The 19,220-nt window shown below is 39.3% G+C and overlaps 1 protein-coding gene and 2 non-coding genes across 3 annotated transcripts in view; 1 reads left to right on the forward strand and 2 right to left on the reverse strand.

Annotated features, from left to right (window-relative positions):
* Positions 1-19,220, forward strand: part of LOC138242765 (zinc finger protein 850-like) — a 409,608-nt gene that overhangs the window by 74,844 nt on the left and 315,544 nt on the right. The gene's annotated exons all lie outside the window — the stretch shown is intronic.
* Positions 7,242-7,315, reverse strand: trnan-auu (transfer RNA asparagine (anticodon AUU)). The gene has a single exon. It is a non-coding gene; the product is annotated as a tRNA-Asn (tRNA).
* On the reverse strand, positions 12,800-12,871 carry trnaa-ugc (transfer RNA alanine (anticodon UGC)). Its single transcript has one exon. It is a non-coding gene; the product is annotated as a tRNA-Ala (tRNA).

The following is a 19,220-nucleotide window of genomic DNA, read 5'->3' on the forward strand; positions in this document are numbered from 1 at the left end:
AAAACACGAAGCATCAAAAGACAAGATGAGTTGATGGAAAGAGCGTTGAATTGATGAGCACAAAAGTTCAGCTCGTACAATAGGCAACGAAGGTCCCAGCGTCGTCATCGCACTTGAAAGGACTGCCTTGCAGACCAAGGGCAGTGGGAGGTTGCTGTTTTGAGACGGAGGCATTGGGATGGTGGGCCGAGATCTATTCTTCTTAAGGAATTCTTCATCGTGAAAGATCTGTCCACAGGTCATCCAAAGAACTCAGGGAATCATGTGCTACTGAAGGAAGTGAAGTGCTGAAACACATGACATGCCCCCTTGATCTCACATGCACAATTCTGCTGCAACATGCACAGCTACTGTCCACACCAGGCAGTGGGGCTTCAGCAGAATTTGCTACGCCACCTGCAATTACATATCCAGCTGCACACATATACATGGCCCTTCTGTCCTTTTCAGGATCTCAAAAAAAAGCATAGCGTGGTTTTCCTGCCACCTGATTGACCTCATCTCCCTCAGAATGTGCCCCGCCACATTCATTGCTAGAGCAGGACGGAGGCTAACGGACATGTCAGAACAGTGAGGTTCAACGATCTCTCCAAAATATTGTGGTTGTAGTGGAAGAGATATGTTTTAAATTGTACCTTGATATTTCAAACTCTCTCTAGAATGTTATCCATTTCTATTTTATTTTGACAGGAACTGTTAAAAGGCTAATGACACTAGATGAAAAGAGAAGAAAGAAAACACAACGTTTCAGCCGTGGAGCCTTCTTCAGGTGTGAGGGCTCCACGGCTGAAATGTTGTGTTTTCTTTCTTTTCTTTTAAGTATGGAATAGACCTATTACTTGTTCTTTTGCAGCCTACACATGGTGATGCAGCTCCCCACCTGAACTGCTAATGATACTAGATGCCTGGTAGTTTGTGGTACTTGGTTATTGTCTTATGTTTGCTCAAACTGCATATGTGTTGTAGCAGCGAGGCTTATTAATAAGAAAGAATTAAGTGTTCTGAGCCTTCCCAAATGAGGCCCAATCTCTGTTCATCTCTGTGGTGCAGCCACAGAGAAACTATTCATGCAGGCTGATTTAAAGATGTTTTCTTTTGTTAAGGGACAGCTCCCAAATGGGGATGCACTTAGCTAAGCCTGGCTATCATGATCAATGGTCATCCATTGGCGCCTATCTGTCTAGGGAGTGCCAGATGGACATCTGGACTGCATTCCTAGGTGTCAGGAGTAAATGACTCATATCTCACCTTGATCAACCAATCAGGGACTGGTAGGGCCGAGTAACCCACGTGGGACTCTGATGCCCATGGAACTTTCAGCCAATCAACGAGCTGAAGTTCCTCCAGGTAAAAACAGGAAACACAGAGAGCCTGTAGTAAGATTCAGGAGGATTCTGTGGACTTTTCTAAAGGGAATTCAAAGGAGAATTCAAGGGCAGGACGGCCCAGGAGCAGAAGGCTCCCAAGGGCAGGACATTCTTGCAGAGCGCCTCCTGACCATCCTGACACTCAGCCCGGACAACCACAGAACGGCCAGTGTGTCCGAGTGCCAGAACTTTCCTTTGTTCTAAGAGTCTAGAGCGGAGGTTGCCAGAGAGTAACCAGAGGATCCACCCGAGGTTAGCACCAGTAGCAGGCCTCGTGAACAGGTCGGAACTGTGGACAGCAGAATCACTATTCAGAACTAGCTCTTCATCAGGAACGAACCGGTCTTCTTCCTGACTTGCTGGGACCCACAGTCATCTTTTCTCCTGTGCGCAAACTTTGCTAGTTAAAGCCAACACTAACTAGCCGGTCAGTGAGCATCAGCAACGCACCATCGCAAGCCGCACAGCATAGCCTGGCACCGAGCCAGAGAGCGCGGATTGGACAGCAACAGCCTGCAACTGTTTCTTTGAGTCCGCAGGAGATCTGAATCCCCAGAGATTGGATGAGTATTCAACTTCACTGCATTACTGCTCGAGAATTCAATTGTTATCCCAACCAGTTGATATCAATTTAATTCCTAAGAGTTATGTACTTGTTTTGAGTATCTAATGTAGAAGTTATAACCAAGTTCATTTACGAAACGGTCTAAATGAATGATATATTGAACGTATGTCCTTTTGATATGTGTAATACTTTGTAACTGACTGAATATATACCTTTTGTATTCTGATAACCCTCTCGATAAGATCTGTTAGGTTTATATGCATATTCTATGTATTAATAAATGTATCCTCGTGTACTAGTACCTGTGTGTGTGCGTTGTTTGAGTTATGTCGCATGGTTGGATTCTAAAGCCATCAAAAGAATCAATTTTGTGATTTACTGCTACAATTAATAATTGTCCCAGTAAATGCCCAAACCCTACAGAACTGGTGCCTTCAGAGAGCACACTACAGTGTGATTGCATATTTTTGTGTATTTTCAAATGTCAATATTTAATTCACTCACATTCCTGTATACTTGGAAGGAAGGCAGATTGGATTTGGCACAGGACGCCTGCTCATATATGTTGATCTTTGTTGGGCTGGAAAAACAATGATAAAAAGTTTATGAAAAAAGCTCTCCCCAACATTTCCCTTCTCTTGGCCATGGTTACACTGCCCTTTCTTTCCGTCTTTTGTCCTTCTACAAAGATTCCAGGGCTCTTTATCCACCATAATATCAGAAGCCAAAAATAACCATCTAATGTGTAAACAGCATTTGTAATGTTGGTAGCTGGAAGAGGTTAAGTATGTTTGCAAGACCTCGTTGATTACACCACAGACTTACCTTGTTTTTTTTTTTCTCTTTTAAAGGCTGTGCTGGACTGTACCACTATCATAGAAGATTTTTTTCAAGACACATCGCAGTTCCATAGTAGAATGTATCAATAGTAGAATTCCATAGGACATTATTTATCAACATCTAACATTACCCAGTGTGAGACTCTGCCAGTAAACCTCAGAGCATTGAGTTCTCCACTGGTGAAGATGGCTTTCTGAAGTCATGAAATCCACTGCTGGGATGCCTGAGAGACAGTGATTGAATCCTGGCTGGAATTAGGCTCTCTGTTAGTGTTGATCTGTGGGAATTATGTGGTAAAAAGGGAAAACTCCTTTACTTTAGTCACTTTGAAATTTCAAATGTACAGATCTTCAGAAACCCCAGTCTGAAGGATGAAGCAGGTTCTGCTCAAGGAGTTGCCTACGTTTTGCTCCATTCAATCCAAGCAGATAGTCCAACATTTGCCTTCTCTTGGCCATGATTACACTGCCCTTTCTTTCATCTTTGTACTTCTACAAAGATTTCAGGACTCTTAGTCCACCATAATATCAGAAGCCAAAATTAACCTTCTAACATGTACAAATAATTTGCAATGAAAGGAAGTGGAAGGGTTTAAGAATGTTTGTAAGACCTGGTTGATTACCACACATAGACATACTTTGTTGTCAGTTTTTTTTCTCTTTGAAAGGCTATAGGAGGGGTGTGATGGACTGTACCACTATCATAGAAGATGTTTTTCTTCTAAGGACACTTCTGTAGCGGCAAGGCGTATTTAAAATACAGGAATTAAGTTTGCTGCTCCCTTGCCAGTCCCTCTCTCCCTCATCGCAGTGCAGCTGGATACAGAGAGGCCATTCCATCTGGTTCACATTTAAGGTGTTTTTCTAGCTGATAGAGTTTCCTGATAAGGAACAGCTCCCAAGGCTGAGATTCACCAGCCACCCTAATAAGTGGTCATCTCTGGCGCCTTACTGTCTGGGAGATTCCATGGGAGAGGCTCATCCCAAGGTTTACAACCCTAAGGTCAGAGGTCACTGTTACTCATCCTCCACCTCAATCAGCCAATCAGGAACTGGTAGGGCAGGGTAACCCCACGTGGGTCTTGAATGCCCGCGGAACTTTAAGCCACTGAACTACCGTAGTTCCTCCAGATAAAACAGGCAGCACGATGCCCAGAAGGTGCCCCTCCAGGACGTTCCCAGACTCAGCTCGGACAATCACGTGACGGCCAGTGTGTCCGAGTGCCAGGACTTAACTTTGTTTTAAGAGTCGAGAACGGAGGTTGCCCACGCATAACCGAAGGATCCGCCCGAGGTTAGCCCAGCAGCAAGCCCCGTGAACCGCCGGTACTCCACCGTCAAAGCTCGCCTGATCAACGAGTGAACTACGGTTGGAACTGTCGACAGCTGAATCTCAGGATTCAGGACTTGCGCTACATCGGGAACGAACTAGTCTTCTTCCCATCTAAAGAGTGTGACTGGCTTGGACCTTTCCTCTTAAACAGGAGATGCTGAGTTCAAATCCCAGCAGTGCTTTTCTTCCTGTCTTGTCTTACAAAATGTATCACTATGGATGATTACGTACAGCTTGATTTTGTTTAACGCAAGTTTTCATTTTCTTTCTGGAACAACTTGCTTTTCATGAAATTCATACACCTTGTGAAAGATGAAATACAAATCTTGCCTTGTATATCGCAGGATGGTAAGAAAAAAGCATTATTTTCTTTTTTTTAAGCTTGCAAATGGAGAAAAGGGACACACGTGAGTCTCTGTTAATTGAAAGGTTAGTGGTTTGAGCCCACCCAGAAATGCACTTCTCATTATTGCAATGTAAACCTCATCTCTACTTATTCGGATTTCTTAGCAAAACCTTAACCCACTTGATATTTGCAAGAAATGTGAATGTTTTTGTTAAACAATTAAGTATGTAAGTCAATATCACTGGGAATGGCCAATAATGACCAACATTCAAGGACATCATATTCAGCCAAGGAGTTTGATCTTCGAACGGCTAGCAGAAGAATTCTCTCGATGCATCCTTAGTTAGAATATTTAAAATTACGACACAGATTTGTTGGAGAACTTGACAAGCAAAAAAGACAGTTGGACAGCATGATTATTCTAGGACTGTACATTTGTATTTTAATACTTTTGTATATTTATCTTAATTGTAATATACATGTAACCATAAATGCTGTTCTATGTAAATACATTTTGTTGTATTTTATCATATTTTAGCTGAGGGCACAAGGGGGTCTATTATACCTTCCGAAACTTGAAAGACAACTATAACAGAGGCTCATATTTTAATATAATTTGCTTTAAAAGAAAACCACAATTTGTACGATATCATCCCTCAATATCGACGTTCAAATTAAGGATTTAAAGAAGCAACAGCGATAGGAGAGTACATTGATTTTGGACCAATGTTTGCATCTGAACAATCCTTCCTCCTGGAAAGAAGAAAAAACAGGTATGTTTTGAGTCTCATGATGATGCTCTTCTGGATAAAAAAAAAAACAGTGCAAATTTGTTTCGGATGTATTTTGGATAAAATGATAACTGTCATCGAAGAGAAATTTGATCAGTTGAATGCAGTCGAAACTTTTGACATTTTATATGATGACAGGACGTACATTTAGGACTCAGTACCGATAACGCTGCTGATATTGATGGAGTAGAAATTAAGTGTATTGGCAATTTTATCTGAGGCAAGAAGTACTAGAACACCTCCTATAAAAATGTTAGGATTCAGAGCAAGAAATATTTTTCCACTTCACCCAATGGTATTGCATTAACGAGGCTGAAGCTGGCTTCTTATTCGCCAGCTTCTTCTTCTGCCTTAAATGCTGCTGCTGTGATGTTATGTCGCCTTTCGCCTGTAGATGGCTCTTTACAGTAATTTTTAAAAGTACTAATCGGGATGGATTACTGTATTTATCCTCAGTAAATGGGAATATGTAAGTAGTGACTATCCAAATAACATTTTTGTGTGAAACACATTTCAGGAAATTGTAAACCAATTTTCAAAACTCACAATAACACAAACACAATAAGTAAATAAGACAAAGGCAAAACACAAGTTCACAGGCACTTTCTGCATATTTACCACGACCTTGCCTTCTGATCATAAAAAGTCTTAAAATCTTGCATTTTACAAGAACCTTTTTAATATAAATGGGACATTTAGAACATGGCATATGAGAACATATGGTTAACCGAGGATGAGCAACGGGTGATTGCACTTTCTGCTTCTTGCTATAAACCTACCCCCTGGTTATAAAAACATCTAAAAATTCTGACACTGAGGTGTGAGAGACAATGGAACAGACTATCAAAATCCTGAACTTTAGGAAATTTTACTGTGCCAATTTTTTAAATATGACCCTGTGAACATGGCATGTCCCTCCTTCCTCATTACCAAAACATCTCAATGTTCCAACACTATGTACATTGGTAATTACAACACTTCACTGTTGCATTTCTGAGTTGTGACATTGTGAACATGGCATGTTAAAGTATATAGAATCAGATCAGAACAGGCTAAATGCAATTCATAGTAATTTATCATTTTCTTACTTTCTAAATGAAAAAGAAAATGTCAGTGATTATGACACTTCGGTATGACATAAAATATGCTTCAATGACAGAATAAATAATCATGGAAAAAATACCCACAGTGGACATTCATAGTTGTGATAATAGAAATGTTAAATATCAGGTGAGTAGCTGCGTCAGCATGCGTAGGCTGCAAAGGAACAAGTAAAGGGTTATTCCATGCTGAAAAGAGAAGAAAGGAAACACAACGCGTTGGCCGTGGAGCCTTCTTCAGGTGTTAGAAAGACAGGGCAGTATGCAAAGATAATTTTCTTTTTATCTTTGCTTACTGCAGTTTATCTTTGATGACAACATCAAAGACATTAAGGGATTCTTACGGCTAACAGCTCCACATCAACTTCCTTTTATAACTAACCTCATCAGATCTCTCAACTCCCAACTCTTCCAGTTTCTCACTTCAGAGAAGGATAAAAAACTCAATCATCCTCTACAGAGAAAAACCATCAACACCCCTACCACCTCCACCAGTCCAAACCTTATTGTTACTGTACCCTCTGACCTTTCCCTTTCACCCTTTTGCATCCTCAGCTAACATATTTTAATATTACAACACAATTACAATAAATTGTACAGTATTTACAGTTTAAAATTAAGGTAAATATGTCAAAATATCAAAATCCAACTGCACAGTGCTAACAAAATAATGCTTGTCAAGTTCTCAAACAAATCTGCATTGTATTTTAAAAATATTTCAGCAGAGGATGTGACGGGAGTATAAATGACGATTCGACGATTATTTTTCTTGGGTGAATATGGTTTTCTGGGGAGTTGCGATGTTGGGCATTATTGGACATTTTTGACACGTGTTGAACAGTCGCATTTCCTACAAATATATTAAATATTATAAACAATGTTTACATCGCAAAAGAAACCCGTCCCTGGGTGGACTTGAACCACCAACTTCTCAGTTAATAGCCGAACGCGCTAACCGATTGCGCTACAGAGACTGACGAGCGGAGTCTTTCCTCGAATCAAAAAAAAAATCTCTTACCGTTTATTTTGCCAGCCGGTAATATTTCTTCTGCACTGATAACCAAGAACTGAATTTCATGTTTCGCAAGCTGTGTGAATTTCATCAAAAACAAGTTTTCCAGAAAGGAAATGAACACATGCATTTAACGAAATCAAGCCCTTTGTGAGTGCCCAAAATGGTACGTTCTGTACTACAAGATAGGAAGAAATACACGGCTGTGAGTTGAACCGGTGCTTTTGTTCAATAAAGAGGCACTTTAACCAAATAAGCTACGGTGACAGAACTGCCATCACCCATTACAGCCACTTGTACACACCGCTCTGAGACATCTGCGTTCAGAAAGCGCTGAACCTGCTCTCAGAGCAAATTGCCTCTTTTACATACAGTAGCAGCCCCGACACTGAGAAACGAAGAGAACTGACTTTTATCCGGCATTTTTCATGTCCAATGCGTTTGACATCTCCCAAGGGCGACAGAGTTCTTTTGCAACACTAATTCTTCTTCTTTTTTATTTCTGTAAGCTTTGATAAAAAAAAAACGAGAAATCGTGCAAGGGAAAAATGTTTTTTTTTTTCATAGAGAAAACGTGCACCAGGAAATGTTGTGTTGAGAAGAGGTGATTTAACATGATACGTGACCTAATTTATCGGAGTAAATGCTCACCCAGCAAGGTCTGGAGAAGTTGGAGAGTGTGGTGGATGTAATAATTATACGGTGTTGTGGAAGAAAACAGTCTTTCTTTGAATTCTCAATCAATGGGAATTTCAGTGCGAAACATAAACCCTTTTTCTGATTTAAAGAGATAATATTTTAAAACTCATAAAAAATCAGAAAACACGTTTCTCACTTTGAAATTTTAGAAGGGGCGGTATATTACTAGTAGCGAAGCTGAGCACCCTATGGGGGAATTCCGGTTATGTGAAATACCAGCAGTTTAATAAATAACGCATCTGATTTTGGATCATAAGATTGTAGGTTCGACTTCTACCTGCCTCATGTAAATTTTATTCAAGCTCCTCAGTAATAGATGTCTATTATGTAATGAACCGCACCTGAAAGCAAAACTTGGGTCTGCTTCCTTTGTTTTCCAGCATGAAATAGCAAATTGTTACAAAAAGTACCTGCTAATGTCCAATAGCGTTTTTTTTTTTTCAAATTACATTTTCAGGCTTCAGACACTTTTTAATAAAACAAAAGTGTCCGGAAACTCCCTAACTTTCAGGTTTGCTTGAACCTGTATTAAAAGAAGTTATTTGAAACTTCCGGGATTCCATTCTCTGATGTAGCTGTCTCTAAAGACGGATGTGATGTTTCGCAGATGTGAACTGTGCCTTCTCTCTTGTGTTCAAGGGTATTCGCTGTGTGAGATCCTAACTGTATGTCCAGTAGGGCTCTATTTTGTTTAGATTATCTATGTGGTGTACAGATAGAATTCAACTACATGGTTTGAATTCCGTGTTCAGGACGAGCAGAACCTGAAAAACTAAAAGCAGACCTCGACGTGATTTGAACATGCAGCCGTCTGATCTGGAGTCAGACATGCTATCTTTGCACCACGAGGTCACAACTGTCAGTGCCTTTGAATTCCCCAAAGGAGACAAATCAGCTTCACAAAAAAAAAATCCTGTGAAGAGCGCCGCTCTTCCAAAGAGAGTCTCTTCATCCCAGACCACATTTTATTCTTCCTGCGCAGCTCTTGTGCAGGTGTTGTTCTCAATAACAGATCCAGGAACACTGACTGTTTTTCTATTTTTTTTTTAAGTAAGTACCCCATGGTGCAACGGTAGCACGTCTGACTCTAAATCTCCAAATTCATTTTCAAAGTATATCGGAGTCAACTGATACTGATCAGGTTCTGCTGCTGCTGAACCCGCAGTCTTCACCTTAAAGTTCAATTCCCCAAGCCTTCTGACCTTATATGTCCATCCCTTCTCGTCAAAACTCGTATTTTCACAGGGTACCCTACAGAAATCGCAGTATAGAATGAAAAACTCCAGTAGATCTCGGCCACTGTTGGTGATTTTCCTTTAAAAAGAAATTAATCTCCTGAAATTTGTATCACTTTCACTGAGACCAAGGAGTGTTAAGCTGTACATGAGTCTTTGTGGCTCGGTTGTTAACAAAAAGGGTGGTGGTTTGAGCCCTCCCAGGGACGCTATGAGCCTTTTAAAGTACACACCCGTCTCACTTTATCTCCACGGCCGGTCTTGTACCGCAATCAAATACAGAGCCCGCAGGGGGCAGTAGGCTCGCAAATATAGCTCACTGTGTATATAATGAAGAAGCAGAGGTTAGTTTCTTATCTGCGCGTTACAGGGTCTTATGCAACTCGTACTAACAGCTGGGATTTGATCCCTGCACGGGCTATTAGTTGAAAGGCCATTGTAAATGACGTGTAAGAGATTTATAGATAGATACTTTATTGATCCCCTGAGGGGAATTAATCAAGCTTATCCAGCTGGCTTTTATGTTTCACACTAAATTGCGATCTTGAAACCAAAATAGTTAGAAATATGGAACACAACCGTTGTTCCCCAAGAAGGAAAGCTGTTTAACACTGATGTCACACCTTTTTAATCAACCCAGATTGTGAAGACAACTCTGCCCTGTCAAAAGAAAATGTTGCACAAAAGTTGGAAAGCACACTCTGAATCCATCTGTACTGTATATTTGATTTCCGCGAACCGTTCAAGGCTGCTTGGTGCTTCGCAAGCAAGTCATTTAACTTCATTTTAATATGGATGTAACCATAAATGTTCTTAAGCATGTTGTACTTTTGTCGTACTTTTTAAAACATTTTAACTGAGGACGCACGACAACTATTATACCTTGTGATACATGCAAGACATCTGTAAACGAAGATGTAATTACAGTCAACTTGGCAATTAACAGAAAACCACAATTTGTATAATATTATTTCTCTATGTCGATGATCAGTTGAAGGATTTGAAGAAACGATATAATATTATTCCTCGATATCGATGATCAGTTGAAGGATTTAAGGAAACAGCAGCGATAGAAGGTGATTTTAGTTTTGAACCCATCTTTACACCTCAATAATCCATGTGTCCTCGAAAAGAGAAAAGACAGGCATGTTTTGAGTCTCATAATGATCATCTTCTCGATCCAAAGAAATGTATAAATTTGATTCCTTCCGTAGTATTTTGGATTTTCTTACGAAGATCTCACGAAGTATTGCCAGGATCTATATTTAGCGTTCTGTAGTGATAACACAGCTGATATTGATTGAGTAGAAATCTATGATGTATAGACAACTTTATCTGAAGCGAGAAATCCAAGAATGCTACTTATGAAGTGTTAGGATTCATACCAAGATATACTTTTTGTTTTCAACCCAAAATGCTGCTATTGCATTACACATTATGTGAACATTACCAGTTTTGGTAGCTTCTCTGCGCGAAACTAATTATCAAAACTGAAACTAATTACAAAATTACTTAAGATCAACCATGACAAAAAATTATAAATCAGGACTAATATTAATATCAACTCATATTACTACAGAAGAAAATATTTAACTGAAATATTAATAATACTATGCAAGCCTAAAAAGTAGAACAATTCAATTTATATAACTTTTATTTTTTTTATATTTTGAGAAATGGGCTCACACACCGGAAGACACTAACGTTTCTCTTCGTTAGAGTATGTGAATAACAGTTTAACCCAAAATGTTTGGAGTCCAGAGGGAGGACTCGCTCGCTGAATGATCTCTCAAGAAATCCCTGGTGAGATTCAAAAGGTGTTTTTTTCAACAGCTACGAAAAGTTTGATGATCTTCTCTGGATTTTCTGAATATGACGTTAAATTAGTTCAAATCAGTTGGTAGTTAACAAAACTAAATGCTTTGGAGGTACATTTAAAACAGCAGAGCAACACTGTAGCACTTCGAGTGTGCCTGAGTTTAATTGTGTAAACCTGTCTCTCTATGAACACGACCAAAGAGTTCTCACTCAACAGAAGACTGCGATGTGAGCACAGTAATATAAAGCACCTGGAGATGCGGGGGATTGAACGGATTGTTATATGCTTTAAGTGATGGCTGTACGCACAGAAAAAAACGACAGTACTGATGATTTTTTTTTTTTAGTTGAAGCACAGATTCTTTCCAAGATAATGGATAAAGGCAACCCAGTGGATACTCTAGTAGAATGTGGAAGACCGTTCACCTTTGTAACCAACGCAACCACAGGAACAACGTCAAGAAGCAAAATCAATTCCCCATTTATATTTGACATGTGTGGTATGTTTTGTGACTGCTTGATGTAAACCCTATGATCTCTTTTGTACTTGGACAAGTTATTTCTAATGGAGCGCTATCCGCAAATATTTAATAAGCTTTACCCCTGCCGATGATTCGGCGTGAAGTATCACAGACAACTGCTTTCACAGACAAAAACAGCTCACCACCACAGCCAATATTAAATGTAGTTGCTGGCACAATACAATGTGCACTGGCTCATAAGTGATTTCGGCAGACGTTGCGCCCTACGTAAAGCTGAAAGTGCCAAAGAGCATTTCTGTTTAGAAAACATTTTTTTTCTGCATTGATGTTAAGCTTAGGGAGCCTGTCTTTTTGAAATTCTTTCTCTAAACACCGTCTGCATCCTCCAGAGAGACTAACAAATATTTTTTTTGAGAAAATGTCTCACACATCAGAAGACACTAACGTTTATCTACGTTAGAGTATGTGAATAACAGTTTAACTGAAAAAGCTGTAATTGTGATTTTGCAAAAATTCAATCAATTGTCCATCAACAGTAAGAAATTGTTAAGAAAGTAAGAAATTGTTTTATTTAATAAACTATAAGACATGAAGAGAGTTTACAGGTTATATCCTTCGCTTTGTCAATTAACTTAAGTGTTCAGGATCCAAGCTCGTGTGTGGATGATTGTGTTTCTTGAATCTCTTTAATCATCAAATGTTGTTGTTTAGTCCATCAGTTTATTCTCGGGTTGTACCATAGATATTTTATACACTCAATACTTTTCATGCTCTTTTGCCTTTTCCTTCACATACGGAAAAAGTTCAAGGTGTTCTTGTTGCTGTGCTCCACACCTACACGAAAGCACATGTAACAGTACAGGACACACAGTGAGGAATTCGCACAGCTTTCAGCTCAGTGCGGAGTCCAGAGGGAGGACTCGCTCGCTGAATGATCTCTCAAGAAATCCCTAGTGAGATTCAACAGGTGTTTTCTTCAACAGCCACTAAAAGTCTGATGACCTTCTCTGGATTTTCTGAATATGACGTTAAATTAGTTCAAATCATTTGGTAGTTAACAGAACAAAATGCTTTGGAGGTACATTTTAAACAGCAGAGCAACACTGTAGCAATTTTGTAGAGTGTAATTGTGTAAACCTGTCTCTCTATGAACACGAGCAAAGAGTTCTCACTCAACAGAAGATTGCGATGTGAGCACAATAATAAGACACCTGGGAATGCTGGGGATTGAACCCGATACCTCATACATGCAAAGCATGCACTCTACCACTGAGCTACATCCCCTAGGGTGCAGGTTGTGGAACTGACGTAAAGATGTGCATATGTTCACTGAACACAATCCACCCTTCACGAAGAATGCCTGCAGTTTCCCACTTTCGTGTTTCTTCTACTACTAAATAAGGAAGGGAAAATAATCGCATCGAAGCTTCCAGAGACCGGGCAAAATGAATAATGTATTTTTATATCCAGTCACATGGGCGACTGGTTGATTCTTCAACAGGGGAGTGCGTTTTTCTACCTCCTTACTCGACTGTCTTTCAATTATGTTTTCTTTGAAATCTTTTTGCATCTTTTAAGTGCTCGCGATTAAATTACGCATAGAAAAACAGCAGTACAGTTGATGTTCATGGACGGATGCACACAACTCCAGTTTTTTCATTGCAATTGAGTTCAGAGCTGGAGCTGATCTCCAAAAAACACTGTTTTGGGTAAGTTGTCGAAATTCGCATGAGGCTGCAGACAACTTACTCAAAGTGTTTTCTATAGCTTTCAGGTGCAGTTCATTTATATTGTAACGCTTCCCGACTGGAGGCTCAAACCCGGGACTTCCGCGTCTCTCTGCAGCGACCTAGCCCCGTGAGCTAAAGAGAGATCTCTACACAACCCAGTAGCTGTGGTCCTGCTATCACAGGGAAGGGCGGTGACGTCACCCGCTCTGGTACGCCGGCTCTTACACACACTGCTTGTCGGCCGTAAGCGTTACAATATAAAGGAATGTAAGTGGTATAAACGCAACAAGCCAGACGGCAGTCGAACCTCTAATTTTCTGACGCGAGGCCTGACGCGTTATTCATTACGCCACTGATACTGGTATTGTAGGGCTAAAAAAACACGTTTTCTACATTTGTGTCTGTTTAAAAATCACTCTAAAAAAGACAAAGGGTTTGTGTGTCGCGCTAAAATTCCGCTTCATTTCGAATGCAAATAAAAACCATTTTGTTCCAAGAAATCATAAATTTGTCCCATCCTTCATACTATACTTCTCTCTTGTAGTGGTAAAGCATTTTGATTTAAACTGAACAATATATGAAGGTTTCATCTATACACTTACACATAATAAGTATATGAATAAATACTGGGAAGAAGCCGCAGCTCAGGTATTAGAGATATTTAAAATCGGATCGGAGGATTTAGAGTCCAGAGTGCAAACCGACAGCTGACACAGGTCTTTTATAGAACCGTTTTGATTTCCTCTACTTTGTCCCCGTGACGTCATTGTCCTGCTCGCAGCCGAGCCCGACACACGTCTGGTTTTTGTCGCTGGGTGCACACCCTGCGGTCCATGCGGGTCCTAATACCCCCAGTACAATGACGGGGATACTAAACTGTAAACAGGTGCCGTCCTTCGGCTGAGACGTAAAACTGAGGTCCTGACTCTCTGTCAGCATTCAGGAGAATGGTGGTGGTGGAGGGGAGTCCCCATTACCTGTAAAGCGCATTGAGTGGAGTATCCAGAACAGCGCTATATAAGTGTAAGCAATAATGATGATGATGATTATTATTATAATGTAAAATCCAATAAAAAAATCAATATTTGATTCAAAATAGATTAATGTAAAAACTGATAAAGCTAATGCTTTTTTCAGGGCTATATCTACTTTTTTTTTTCAAAAAGCGAAGTCTGTCGCAATTGTGAAAGTTAGAGAATGTGTACCAGCGTGTGCCTTCATATCGCGAGCGTCAGTCTCGCCCGTAGCTGCGAGAAGGTTAAAAGCGCCCAAGTGATCTGTCTTTCGTCAAAGTAATTGCCGGAGCAGTAAAACGCAGAGCACCATCCAGCAGCTGTAAACGATATTCGGGGAAGAGCTGATTCTGTTTTCAGCACAGGCAGTGAGAATGAGCTCAGTCCGGCTCCCAGCAGAATCCATCCTGGTTTGGTTACAGTGCGTCTGAGGCTCTTTGGATCGTAACGTTAAAAAAAAAACAATTGCTCACATCGTGTGACTTCCACGACAGGAAGGAAAGATATCACTTAAAAAATCAGTACTGAAGATTTGGGACCTGGGCCTCAATTTGATCAAATTATTAAAATAATAATGATCAAAATATCAGATTGTGTTTCTGCAACATTTCGTGCACAGTACGCCATTTTTATCTAAAACAGTCACAACGAGGGCTTTACACGCAGTCTGGGGTATTTTCCTCTTTTATATTTTTGCCACTTTATATCGAACCTGTTATACTCCCAGAAGTGCACAGTAGCTTTTACTTAATAAAAATGTACAATTCACCGCTAGTATAAACAGATGTGTGCCGTGTTTGCCTTTGTAAGCATTTGTTTAAAAATAAGTTCACAATACGATAAAAACACAGAAAGCACAAACTTTATAATACAACGATACAAAATCAATACCAAATCATTATGCCAATTATCCTTTGAAAACAGAGAACACCTTTATATCTACAAAAAAAACTTGACATTTGTATGTATTTTTGAATTACAAAGCAGACAGTGTAGTCCCTTAATACAAAGATCAGATCTTGGCCAAAACAAGACAATCAGACGTGGGCTGAATTCGGAACAGGAGCCTCTGCTTCGTCGTTTATTGAGCTTTTGATCAATGTCTGAATGAAACAGATTCGCTCTTTTAACTCTTTGATTAAAGTACACAAAAAGCACCTTTCTTCAAGCCAGAATCGAACCAGCAACCTAAGGATTCCCCGTTGAATCCACACTCCTCCGGTCTACCAACTGACCTATCGAAGGGATATCAGACATTGCTCTCTTGCACATACTGCCCAATGTAGTGAAATGTTCCAGGTGATTTAAATCCCACTTCGACATCAAGTTTCCAACTCGTTTCCTTAGTCTTGTTTACCTTGAATTTAAGCTACAAACCAGGATTCTACTGTATAAACTTCCAGGGATATTACAAAATGTTTGATGGGGCATCAATCATTCCAGGCAGAAATTGACTCCTTTTTTTTCTCGAGGGATCATATTAAACATTTCATTAGTATCGAGAGGAGGATCACCATGAGACACAAAACAGTTTCTGTCTTTATTAGAAAGTAGCGTTTGTCCTACATTAATAATATTTTCGTGAAAATACAGAAGTTGTAAATTTTAAAATTTATATTTGAATCGAAATGTGGTTTTGAGTTAAATATTAGCGTGTTCATGTAATTAGTTTGTGTTTGTCATTACTATATATATATTGCCATGTTACTAGAATTTGTAACTGAAGTTTACTAGTTGTGTTTTTCATGATGATTAGACATTTGTTGATTACAATATTGTATATAATGTATAATTTGAACTATATATTTTTCAGGTGTGAATAATTGTATATTTTAAGAATAAATTTCTAAAACAAATCATTGGCTTTATTTACTTGTTTCTACACCTATAAAATTCTTTCTTTGATGTATAATAGACCTTTATATATGTACAATAGTCCTCTAAATGTATCCGTATAATAGAACTCCAACCATTTATGTATAATAAACATATAATCATAGATGTCTAATTGACGTATAACGATACACGTATATTAGAATTTCATTCTAGACCAGTTACGGAGCACATTTACACGTCTGGTATGCGTTTAATAGTCGTACTGTATATTCTACATCTTTTGCCCACTGGGATGTGCCGATTTTAATTTAGCAAACCAAGATACACATTTTCGAATGCAGCCTTAATTACAAGACAGTTTATTTCTCGAAAATGTAAAAAAGAGAAAAACGAGTATATACTGTATGAATGACAATCTTTCAAAGCTGAAGATTTTACTTTTGAAAAATTTACATCTTATGTATGCAGATACATTCGCTGGTTTTAGAACTTTGGTGTGCTTCCTGAATCATTTTCAGTGTTATAAACTGGGTGTGGAGGTAGCGATCACTTTGTAAAGCAGTTGATAGGCTGGAGCTGTTCAGACTATGCCTGTTATTTCTCAAATGCTTCCATCATTTTTCGTTTACGCTACGACGCGAGTACAGTATGTACATGTGTTTGATTTTCGTTTCACTGATACTCATTGAAGATTTGGGAATTAACGACGAAAGAATCAGTTGCCTTGGAAAGCAGAAGGTTTGGTTCTCAACGATATTGAAGACACGTCCATGTAGAGCAGTGTGTGATGATTTGTACTTTGAAAGACCAAGTGCTCAAAGTGACGTCTGCGTTTACCGTTGAGACTTTTCATCTCGGGCGCACTTTCAGAAATCAAAGATAGAGCAGTTTTGTTGAATCACTCTGCAGCCACTGTCAGCAGAGTGGCGCAGCGGAAGCGTGCTGGGCCCATAACCCAGAAGTCAATGGATCGAAACCATCTTCTGCTATGTACATTTTATGCACGATTGATAAGCACACCATCAGTTTAATGAAGTGCATTAAAACTGATTTTTTCTCTCGTGTGTATGCAAGCTTCACACTTACAGTACTCTTTCATCTTTACCAATAGCAGATGCCCAAATGTATCTTTGGTTGTTCTGCGATCTTTCATAGTTTCCTCAATTCCTTCAAATGAACATCCATATCAAAGCAATTATGTATATATATATTACAATTAAGGTACATATTAAAAATATCAACACACATTTGTATAATGCTCATTTAATGATTGTCAAGGATTGTCAAGTTCTCCAACAAATCTGTGTTCTAATTTTAAAATATTTTTGCTAAGGATACAACGGGTATAGAAATGAATTCTCCCAACAGCCAGTTAAAGAAAAATTCCACAGGTGAAGATGGTTTTCTTGGACATTGACTTAGGTACTTAATTGTTTACTTGTTGTAGTTCCACACGAGTAAAACACGAGGATTTCCTGCAACATTCAAGAGGGTTTGCGAAGAAATCCCTTCAATTTTTAGCGGAGATTTTGTTTACATCATCACAATTTGAAGCGCGTCCCTGAGTGCGTTTGACCCACCAGCCCTTTATTTAACAGTTGCACAGGGACACATTCCCATTGCTTTTCACAACTCACATGTTTGTAGTTAAAGAAAATAAAATACTGTCATTTTCCTGCCAGCTGGCAGTATTTCTTCTGCACTGACCAAGAGTAACCAAGAACTTCATTTAATCTTTCGCAGGCTGTAATCTACAGAAAAGGAAGTGAATACTTGTATTAAGCTAAATCAAGCCGACGGAGATGCACTGCTGTTGTTTTTCTCCACTTTTCGTTAAAAGGAGAAAAAATCACTGGCATTTTTTGGAAGCATTTCTTCTGTCCTGAGAAGCAAGATTTGTATTTTATCTTTCAGAAGTTGTATGAATTTCTTGAAGTTCAGAAACAACTTGTTCCATAAAAGAAATGAACACTTGCTTCAAAGTAAATCAAGACGTATGTCTCTCTCGCTGTGTGTGCTTTTATCTGCCCATCTCTCTCTCCTCTTCTTTCTGGCAGTCTGAGCAGAGTATCTGAAGGGGATGTAACACCACTTGGCAAAGAAGAAAAGTTCTCAGAGACAGAATAAAAAAATCATTATTCTCTTTTCAGTCAGATTCACAGCTCAGACTCACACTCAGACAGAAGCTCAACTCCGTACTGCTCTCTATCCTCATAATCCAGAACCAAAACATATTCAGGCAATCAATGCTGCTACATGAACAATATCAGACAGAACAGCCTGGACTCAGGTCACATCTCCCCCTTTTCTCCTTTCTCCCAGCCCTCTTAGAGACATAAAAGAGCTCCTGGTTCTCCTCTCTGTGAACTGGGCTCAGGGCTCACTGATCTGGCAGCTGTGGGCTCTGTTCCAGGGCAGAAGCAAGAAGTTTCTATTAACCCTTTCCAGGACTTCCAGCCCTTCAGTATTACTTTCTTTACTGTATATCAGCCTCCAAACATGTTTTTTAAGTGTTTTATAACACAAGTGAGTGTGGAATTATCTTTGTATTTATGTAATAAACACCAGTATTGACACTCTGATCAGTATATTGATTATTAGTAGCCAAAGGCAGATGGTCGTAACTACAATAGTGACCAGTTGACCAGTCTGTAGCTCTGAGCAGTGCTCTGGTGATTCTACACCAGCCCTGGGATTCAGCTGCTCTCACAAGTGTCTCACAGTCTTATAAATGTACAATTAGATGAAGTCTTGTAACAGTTATACAGTTAATTTAAATCATCAGACTACCTATAGAGCTGAGAGCTGGGTGAAAATAAAACCAGGATACACATTTTAATGAGTACATGAGTACATGAGTCTAATCCTCCTGGCTTCTACATGTATACTCTGATGATTCGTGTAAAACCCTTAAAAGCGCTTATTTCAGGGACTCGTGCTCATTCTCTACTGCTCCACACGGGTATGCTTTGTAACACATTAATCTGTGAAGTAAACTATTTTTTTTCTGTTTAATGCATTTCATTCCTCCGTTTGTCTCTCTCCTTCTCCAAG

This window comes from Lepisosteus oculatus, chromosome 14 (genome assembly GCF_040954835.1).
Source record: "Lepisosteus oculatus isolate fLepOcu1 chromosome 14, fLepOcu1.hap2, whole genome shotgun sequence".
NCBI classification, from domain to species: Eukaryota; Metazoa; Chordata; class Actinopteri; order Semionotiformes; family Lepisosteidae; genus Lepisosteus; species Lepisosteus oculatus.